This window comes from Onychomys torridus, chromosome 5 (genome assembly GCF_903995425.1).
Source record: "Onychomys torridus chromosome 5, mOncTor1.1, whole genome shotgun sequence".
In the NCBI taxonomy this organism is placed as follows: domain Eukaryota; kingdom Metazoa; phylum Chordata; class Mammalia; order Rodentia; family Cricetidae; genus Onychomys; species Onychomys torridus.
This window is the reverse complement of record NC_050447.1, coordinates 123,032,550-123,042,742: the sequence shown is the minus strand read 5'-3', so window position 1 is coordinate 123,042,742 and position 10,193 is coordinate 123,032,550. Positions and strand designations below refer to the sequence as shown.

Here is a 10,193-nt window from a genome sequence, read left to right as displayed (position 1 = left end):
CTAGAAGCTGGGCGTGGTGACATGCACCTTTAATCCCAGCACTTGGGAGGCAGATCTCTGAGTTTGAGGCCAGCCTGGTCTATAGGACAGCCAAGACTACACAGAAACAAAAGTATTTCTAGAACATTTAAACTAGCTTAGCAGTATATAAGAAGTTTCAGTTGGCAGTGGTTGAAAATTAAGGAGATGCTGGACAGTGGTGGCATATGCTTTTAATCCCAGCACTCAGGAGGCAGAGGCAGGCAGATTTCTGTGAGTTCGAGGCCAACCGGGTCTACAAAGCAAGTTCCAGGACAGCCAGGACTGTTACATGGAGAAACCCTGCTCAGAAAAAAAAAAAATTTTTTTTAAAGAGGTAATGGTTAGGGTAGGTGATAGTTTATTATCACTGATTTGGTTAAGTGGCTTAATTGTATCGATTGTGGAGAGAAGTCAGATGAATCGTTAAAATAATCTAACTTACATGCTAGGCTTACGAGTTTGTTGAAGCAGACACAGCATCTCCAAGCTTAACAACACACTAGTGCTGGCTAGAAAAAGCCCTCCTGACTCAGCCCAATTAATATAACAGGCAAAAGAAGTTTCCATTTATTTGTTCATTGTTCAGCTCTTTAAAAAAATTAAACACCTACTTTGTGTAAAGTGATTTAAAGCTGAGGACTCAATAGTGAAAATCTTACTGTCATAAAAGAGGAAAATAGAATATAAAAGTCTATTTAGTGATACAGAGTATAGCAGAGAATAAACCAAGGTGAAGAATAAAAATTAGTAAGGCAAACTGGCAGTTCTGTTACTGCTATATGTGAGCTGGACAGAACCAAGTACTGCATGCACTGTTGAAATGAGACATTAAAGGTAAGCAAGGGCATCTGGTAAGAGTGATTGATGTGCTGATGGGTTAGAGTATGACACAACAGTAAAAACTCATATATTTAGGTAAATGTGAATGCAGATGACTATATACAGTGATTTTTTTTATAGATATGTGTATATACATAGGTTAAAATACGTGTATACATGGCCTTGCTTTGATGCTGCCAGGACATACTATCAAAGATATCCTTGTAGCAATGAGCTGGTAACCAGATCTTAGTTTCTGACACCATTAATCTAGAAGAATTGAGGCAGGGAAAGTAGAAGATGGACCTGGAACACTGAGAAGTACCAGAAAGAAAAGCTCTTTACAAGGAGAGGGATCTGGGAAGATCTGTGCCTGCATCTCAGTTTTGCTATGAACCTAAAGCTGCTCTTTAAAAAAAAAAAAGAAAGAAAGAAAGAAAGAAAGAAAGAAAGAAAGAAAGAAAGAAAGAAAGAAAGAAAGAAAAAAGGTAGTAGAAGGATGCACAGACGGTTTTAGATCATGTACATTTAGTTCTTGAATAGTTCTGAATGTTGTAGGGAAGTAAGCCAAGTCAGTATCAGAAAAGAGGACCCAATGTGGTATAAGCTAAGCACACAGGTCAAGAACACAGGAGGTGTCTTCGGAGGGATAGCCAGGACTGGCATCTTAGATGTGTACTTGGAAGGACACCTTCCAATGCTCTAAATAGAATCATACTATTTTGTTTGTTGTAAAAACAAAAATCTTGCCATTTGTCTAGACTAGCTTCAAACCCTAGGGTGCAAGCAGTCCTCCAGCCACAGTTTCTCTAGTAGCTGGAACTACAAATATCACTTCACTGACTTGGAATCACGATTGCAGAGCAAATACAATGCTTGATAAATGAGCTCTTTCATTTGGGTAACCCTGTAGTATTCCACACACTAAGTACCACGTTTTGCTCAGCAGACATGACTCACTACGTACTATATGTATCCACCCCAGCAGGGCTCTGAGGAACAAACGTGTTCATAAGCTTACTTTTCCATCAATATTTACTTTTTCTGTAAGTAGTTCCTCTAGCCTAGCCTCATATTCCCTTATATAAGGCAGAAACTTGGGAATTCTCCAAATTAGGGCCCCCTGAATCATACAGTCTAGCACCATTAGTTAGTAGAGCTGATTGTTAAAATTCTTGGGTCTGAAGATCACTATACCCTAAATCTGGGGAGACAAATTCCCTGAGCATGAATCTGAGAACTTACAACAAGTGCTTCAGTTGTTAGGAAATCCCAGCAACCTCTAACCTAAGTGCTTCTCTTCTTTCACTCCAGATTGGATGTGTAGAGAAGTCCTTTACATTCCACTTCTGAATCTCTTCTGGCCTATCCATGTTTTGATACTATATCCACTTATTCTCAGGAGGGCCTTGACTGGTTTCTATCCACACATTTTCTTCTCCAACATTTTCTCCCTTCTTATTTTATACAAAACCATTTTTTTTTTTGTTCTTTGAGAATTTTATATAATGTATTTTTAATCATATTCATTCCCAACTTTTCGCCCTAATGCCCCCCAAATCCACTTCACCCCCCTAAACCCCTCCCTGCAACTTTATGTCCTCTCTCTTCTCCCTGCCCCCCAATAACCTACCAGCTCCAATTTGTGCTGTCCTTATGCTTTGGGCTGTGAGACCATCTACCAGAGTATGGTTAATATACTGGGCTCCACATCCTTAAAACTGACTCTTTCCCAGAATTTTTCAGGTGTGTATTGGTTCTCATTAACCCCTTCCCATTCAGTACTAGAATTTTGACTGGCAAAATTAGAATAACTATATACAGTTGTCTTTGACCTCCTATAGAAGATGAGAATACTATCTTATTTTCTTCCAAGTAAATTAAGGAGTTATTGCATTTTTCTTTGGTTTATCAGTATTTTAAGTTACTAGCAGAATGTATCATTAATGGGATGGATAGTAGGGAACCTACTCTCAGTAGAACATGGCCGGAACTTCCTGAGCTGGAAAGCTGCCCTCTTGGCAGATAAAGCAGCCTAGACGACAACTTAATCATGTGGCGTTGAAGCAGCTTTTAAATTTTGATTATTTAAGTTTTCTATATAAGAAATTCAATGACATCTTGCCTTGTTTGGAGTCAGGAATTTAGACAGAGGGTGAGTGGAACTCAATGTCTGGACGACAATGTCCTTTGCACAAATCAGAGATTGGAGTCCAGTGTTCATAGTATTAAATGTGAATATGTTTACATAAAAATTCAACACTAAAAATATATCCCATGAAGACAGCCCTTTGAAGTGCTACTCATGAGAAAGGAGCTTCCTGTGCTAGGAGTATTCTCTTCGTACTCTGTGTCAATTATATGGTGGTTTAGGTATTAAACTGTAATTATTTATGAAGGCAGTGTGGAATGATGAAAAAAATAAAAGGAGCCCCCCCCCCCGAATTTTGGCACAACTCACAGAATAAAACTGCTTGCCTTGATAGAGACCCTAATTCCTTTCTGAGAGGTATCTAAGGCAAGATTATTAGAACAGTGGATGAGCCACAGTTAAGCTTCTATGACCTTTGAGTTTGAGCCTATCAGCACTCCTTTCAACACAAACTTAAACAATGTGCAATGCAAAATATATATATATATCAGCCCAGGCTAGCCTCAAACTCCCAATGTAGCCAAGAATGATTTTGAAAACCTGCTCTTGCCTATACCTCTCAAGTGGCCCAGCTGGAGATTCATTAAGATAAGAAAAATAAGTAAACCGGATTGTTGTAGACTATTATTTTAAGGTTTGTTACTTTTGTTTATGTTACATTTATTGAACTCTGTGAAGCTGTGTTACTGTGCCTGTCTAATAAAACACCTGATGGTCTAATAAAGAACTGAACAGCCAATAGCAAGGCAGGAGAAAGGATAGGCAGGGCTGGCAGGCAGAGAGGATAAATAGAAGGAGAAATCTGGGAGGAGAGAAAGAAGTAGCCAGAGAATGAGGAGGATTTCAGGGGCCAGCCACCCCGCTACACAGCAGGCCACAGAGTAAGAGGAAGATTACAGAAGTAAGAGAATGGGAAAAGCCCAGAGGCAGAAGGTGTTAAGGAAAGCTGGCAAGAAACCAAGCTAAGGCTGGACACTTATAATTAAGAATAAACCAACCTCTGTGTGTGATTTATTTGGGAGCTGGGTAGTGGGCCGTCAAAAGAGCCAAAACAACCAACATCAGCTCATGTTTTTTACTTAATTTTTTTAAACTTTGTTTAATCTTTGGATCTTGTTATAAATTATGTCCACTTACACATTTTAACTACAAAGCTATAAAATCAGATATGTAACTATTATGACCTCCGACATTCCATAAACCCCAACTTTGCTTCATCCTAAATCCCTTTTCTGCAGTGTAAATCAAGGTCCTAGCCAAGCTGAGTGGAGGCCCCTAAGCGAGGAGCTTCTTCCTGACACAGCAGTATCTGGCTGCTAGTGACACTCAAAATCATCTTTACACTATTTTCTTTGAATAATAACCTTTATTAAAAGTGTTTTTCAGCCAGGCGGTGGTGGTGCATGCCTTTAATTCCAACACTCGGGAGGCAGAGCCAGGTGGATCTCTGAGTTCGAGGCCAGCCCGGACTACAGAGTGAGCTCCAGGAAAGGCGCAAAGCTACACAGAGAAACCCTGTCTCAAAAAACCTAAATAATAAATAAATGAATGAATGAATGAATAAATAAATAAATAAATAAATAAATAAATAAATCGATAAATAAATGAAAAGAGTGCTGTGTACCTATGGTAGCACATACCTGTAATTTCAGAACTGAGGAGACTATGGTCAATGTAAACAGCATAGCAAGACCCTGTCTAAAAAAATAAAATTAACAAAAACCGGGACTGGGGAGATGTCTCTGTAGGTAAAAGCGCTTGTAGCTCAAACATGAAGATCTGAATCTCTAGCACATACATAAAAAGGTGTAGCTATGTGCTTGCCTGTATCTCTAATGCTTTATGGATGGAGACAGGAAGATGCCTGAGGCTTGCTGACTACTAGGTTCAATGAGAAAATAAAACAGAGTGATAGAGCAAGACATCCAACCTCTCCATGCATGTTTGTGAGGACACACACGCACACAATGCATGCACACACTCACCTAAAAAAAAAAAAAAAAGACAGTTTAAATAATTGTGGCATAGTTGGAAATTTGAACAGTTACTAGATTTGATGATATTAAGGAATTAATTTTTCAATGTGGTAATTGTGTGGTTTTTTAAAATTTTTTAATTTTTAAAGATTTATTATTTATTATGTATACAGAAGAGGGTGCCATATCTCATTATAGATGGTTGTGAGCCACCATGTGGGTGCTGGGAATTGAACTCAGCACCTCTGGAAGAGTGGCACACTTATAGCTTCAAAGGTTCAGTCCATTATCATCATGATGGGGAGCTTGGGAGCATGCAAGCAGATATGGTGCTAGAGCTTAGAGTCCTACAATTTGCATGCAACAGGCAATCTACTGTGATGCTGGGTGGTATTCTGAGCATAAAACCCCCAAAGACTGATCCCACAGTGACATACTTTCTCCAACAAGGCCATACCCATTCCAACAAAACCACACGCTTCCTAAGGATGCCACTCCCTGAGATTGTGGGGGCCAATTATATGCAAACTACCACCACAATGTTCCTTGATATTATCCATCCTATCCAGTTGTCTCTGTGTTAATTCCCATCTATTACAGGAGGAAGCTTCTCTAAGAATGGCTGAGTGAGACACTGATCTATGGGTATAGCAGAATGTCATTGGGAGTCATTTTATTGCCAACATCCTTTAGCAGAACATTAGTATCTGGTTTTCTCCTAGGTTGATGGCCTATCTAATCTTAGATTCTCAGCTACCACAGCAGTGTCAAACATGGGTTCCATTTTTGTGGGAGACTGTGGGAGTCCAGCTCCTACCTTTCCCACCTTTTCTAGGGTTCTTAGGAGGAGGAAGAAAGGGATAATATATTAGATAGAAAGAGAGACCTAGCCATTGAGAATAAAGACAGAAACACAGGATAGTTTTGGGAGAGTCTGGATCAATACCCAACAGACTTTTTATAACATGCCAAGGGGAGAGGCAAAAGACCTCCCCCTTGCAAGATCAAAGCACACCGTACAGCCAAGTGTAGACCCTTCCAAACACCTGGTAACCACACCTGTGGTCAAATCATCCCGTTATGCAGCCCTGCTGGGTAAAGCAAGCTCAGATGCTCTGACTCTGAGTAATTTGGGCCTCCACACCATTTCATAGAATAGGCCTTAAGTCCATACAGATAGTGGTTAGTTACTCCCACAACATTTGTGCTGCTACTGTAGCAGTGTGCAGGCAGGTCACCATTGTATATTGAAGTGTTTGTAGCAGGGTTAGTGTTTACCATTCTCCTCTGGTAGTATGCAGAATACCTTCCAGGACCATTAACACTAGTCAATAGGGATGAAAGCTCTAGTTGGCACCAGTTCAATTTCTCCATGTTTAATGAGACATGTAAGTATTGATTGTTTTCAGCAGTACAGTTTTATTATCAGTTTGTAGAAAGCAACCAATAGCCTTGGCAATAGCCTGGTTTGTTTGAGAGGGTTGTTCCATAAGCCCGTTTGGCCAGCAACTGCATTAAATGCAATCCATTCTTGGCACTGAAAGTTTCATGTGATGTCTAATTGGGGCTTCAGGGTAAGGAGAGCTCATGGAGTGAAAGAAGATATATAGGTTAGAAACATGTTATATTTTGAGATGTAAATAAAAACGTCCTCTTTCCCCTCAGCAGTTTTGTCTAAAAATGTACAGAGCCCCAGCAGTATGCTATCCTTTTGCAGTAGGGGGAGAGATGACCAAAACACAGTCCTTGCAACTAAGATATTTCCTTTGGAAAATAAATAGCTGTGGTACAGGTACAAAAGACAAGTACAGTCAAAATACTGAGAAGTTTTGAGGGTGTGGCAAGTATTCACTTTTGTTTATGAGAGAATTGGGAAGATGAACTGAGAAGGATGTTTCACATAGACATCTGAAGTTGGGCAGAGATTCTGACCAATGAAAGGCACAGTGAAAACAAAAGCAGGAAGCCAGAAAATGCAAAATGTGTTTTAAAAATAGCAAGTAATCTTGATCTGGAACATAAAATTGAAAATTTTTTGCGTGAAGAGATGCCACGACCATAGCAACTCATATAAAAGAAAGTGTTTAATTGGGGCTGGCTTACATTCAAAGGTTTAATCCATTATCATCATGGCAGGAAACATGGCAGCACACAGGCAGACATGGTCCTAGAGAAGTAGCTAAGAGTTCTAGATCTGGATCATCAGGCCTCAGGAAGAGAGAGAGAGAGAGAGAGAGAGAGAGAAACTGGGCCTGGCTTAAGCATTTGAAACCCTAAAGCCCAACCCCAGTGACACACTTCCTCCAACAAGACCACATCTTTTAATCCATATCAAGTAGTGCCACTCCCTAATGACCAAACATTCAGATATATGAGAGCACGGGGGCTATTCCTATTCAAACTTCCACATAGGTGATAGTCTTACATTAGGTAAGAATATATGTAAAATTCAAATATTTAGTGACATTGGGAAAGTGTCATTTTTATAATTCAGTCTTTGATGAAAAAGACTGACATGATCATTCCAGATTGTACACAGATCAATTTGGTTTATTTTGGAGTTGAATAAGCAAGATGAAGTCAGGAGCCTATTTCAGATAGCAGATTATGTAGTATGATTCACATAAAAAAGGAAGGCATAGATGTGAGAAGACAAGGCAGAACTTGTTTCCAGGCCTAGAGCCATGAACACCTGGGAGGAAAGACAAGGATCAAGAGAGACCGTATAAATTTGAAGAAAATGTTTATGATACTAGTTTATATTATGTGGTACATAATATTTTAGTTTTCAAAAGTAGTTATTTGTGAGAAAAGTTAGAATCTGAGGTGTGGATTTGGGTTTTTTCATAATGGCTAAATTAATAGAAACAAAATTGTTATGGGACACAGAAAAGGGGCCAAAAGACGTGTATTGGGAAACAGCCACAAAAAGGCACCAGAAAGACCTGGTTTGTGTTAGTCAAGTATGCAAATAATTTCTAGAACTATAAAAACACCAAGAAAAAATAGTATACTGTCATAGTTAAAGCATAGATTTAGACACTAGATTCAAATCCCATGTGCCCTAAGTTATTTAAATCTTCGTTCCTCAGTTTCCACACCTAATTCATGTAATTATCCTGTAGCTAAGTTAATGAATACAAGTAAAACACTTAGTAGAGTTTGAAATACCAGTCTTCAAATACCAGCTATTGTTTTTTAGTGTTATTGTACAACATGAAAATAGATTCACAAGAATTATTAGGTCAGCTGAAGTAGTTAAAGAGCCCATGGGGATAGGAAGTTAATAGAAGTTAAGGCAGGAATTCTTTCAAAAGGGGTTGGGGACTGGAGAAATGGCTCAGCAAGTCAAGCTCTTGCCATACAAGGGTGAGGATGGCAGGTGCGCTTGGCAACCCTTGTAATTCCAGTGCTCAGAAGGTGAAGATGGTTTCCTAGAACACCTGGGTAGCTGACTTGCAAGACCTGCCCCAGTGAGTAAGGTGGAGAGCCATGTAAGAAGAATACCTCAGCCTCTATCTGCATTCTTACATATTGTTCAACTGCAAGTATGTAAACAAACATTATACACACATTGAAAAAAATGAAGGAATTATGAATAAAAGAAAAATGGTGTGATAGCTCAAGAGTAAACAAATTGAGACTTTCAAATAGTTTTTGTTTTACTTCAGTAGATGATTTTCTTAAATTGTATTTCATGAATTCCAGTGAACTTATTTGTAGTAATTGGCATGAAATATAGCTAGAATATCATTGAAATTTCTTATTTATGTGAATTCCTTTGTATACCGAGTTAGGTGTAGTAACTCATCTGTTTTCAGTCTTTAATCGATTTTAAGCAGGCAAAATTTTGTACTTACCATTAAAATATGTTTATGGCAGGAAATGTTAATGCAGTTCTGGCAGCTTAATAATTTGTTTTAATGAACTTAAACCCAAAGTTTCTAACAGTTGTGAAGTGGAAAACACAAATATTAACTGTACCAAGTTAATTGCAAGAATTCAGGAATCATTTCCACTGTTTAGCTTTTTTTCTTCTGTCTTTTCTTTTTAGAAACATCGTTAACCCTTTAAGCACCACTGCCCCTTATAGACTTACCTGTTGACATGATTCTGATCTTGTTAACCATATTTTAATTACTAACTTGAAGAACTGCCTTTTCCAACATCATTAAATATTTGATCTTTACATATGTTCTTATTAGTGCAGTGATGTCACTATTTATATTATATTGCAGAAAAATATTTCATTGAAACAACTGGAACTTTAAAATGTTTTACACTTTGAAGGACTAGAAAAATAGCTCAGTGGTTAAGGGCACTTGGGGCTCTTCAGAGAACCATAGTTCAATTCCTAGCACCCATTTTGGGCAGATAACAACTGCCTTTAACTCCAGCTCCAGGGGATCTGACATGCTCTTCTGGACTCCACAGGTACCTCCACACACATGGCACCCACACATACATATAAGTAAAAATAAAAACAAAATCTTTAAACTTTTAAATTTAGAATAATTTCCTTCTAATATTTTATTTTTAAGGAATTCATGTGTTTTAGTATTCTCATCAGCCCATAGTTCAGTAATAGATGTTCATGTTTTATGAACATTTGTGGTTTGCAAAGCACTTCACATACACTCTTATTTAGTAATCATAGCAACTTCATTGATCTATGTTGTCACATCTGTATTATTTGCAGATGAGGACACAAACTCTGAGTGGGTGGCCTGCTCCAGACTGTAAATGGGTCTGGATTTCCTACTCAAAGTCCTGCACTCCTCTTTCTGTACACTTATACAAGTGATAAGCCTTTGTTATTTAGATCTCACTATGTTCCTCTACAATTTTTTCAAAGCAGCAGATTTAGTCTAGGTTTCCTAAATGATACCATCTTAGATGTCAGGTATATTTCCTATAAAGTAGCTGCTCTTAGCCAGCTGATATATTGCTGTCATCTATAGCATTTCCACAGTGGTAGTAGGCTGAAAAGGCAGATATTATTACTTGTAGGAGTAGAGACAAGGGAGTTGCTAGCATTCTTCAGTGTGCGTAGCAGTCCCCATCCCCAAGAATGATGACCCAAAATACCAGTGGTGCTGAAGTTGCGTAACCTGCCTTGAAGACTGAAATGTTCTTTACCCATTCTTCACCTTGGTGTTCAACTTCCACCACTTATATATCTATAACATTGTTCTTCTCCCGCCACCACCACCCCCCCAAAAAAA

At 38.6% G+C, this 10,193-nt stretch overlaps 1 protein-coding gene across 1 annotated transcript in view; it reads left to right on the top strand.

The window, feature by feature from the left end:
• LOC118584055 (centromere protein P) overlaps positions 1-10,193 on the top strand; it is a 195,340-nt gene that overhangs the window by 76,290 nt on the left and 108,857 nt on the right. The window lies entirely within an intron of this gene.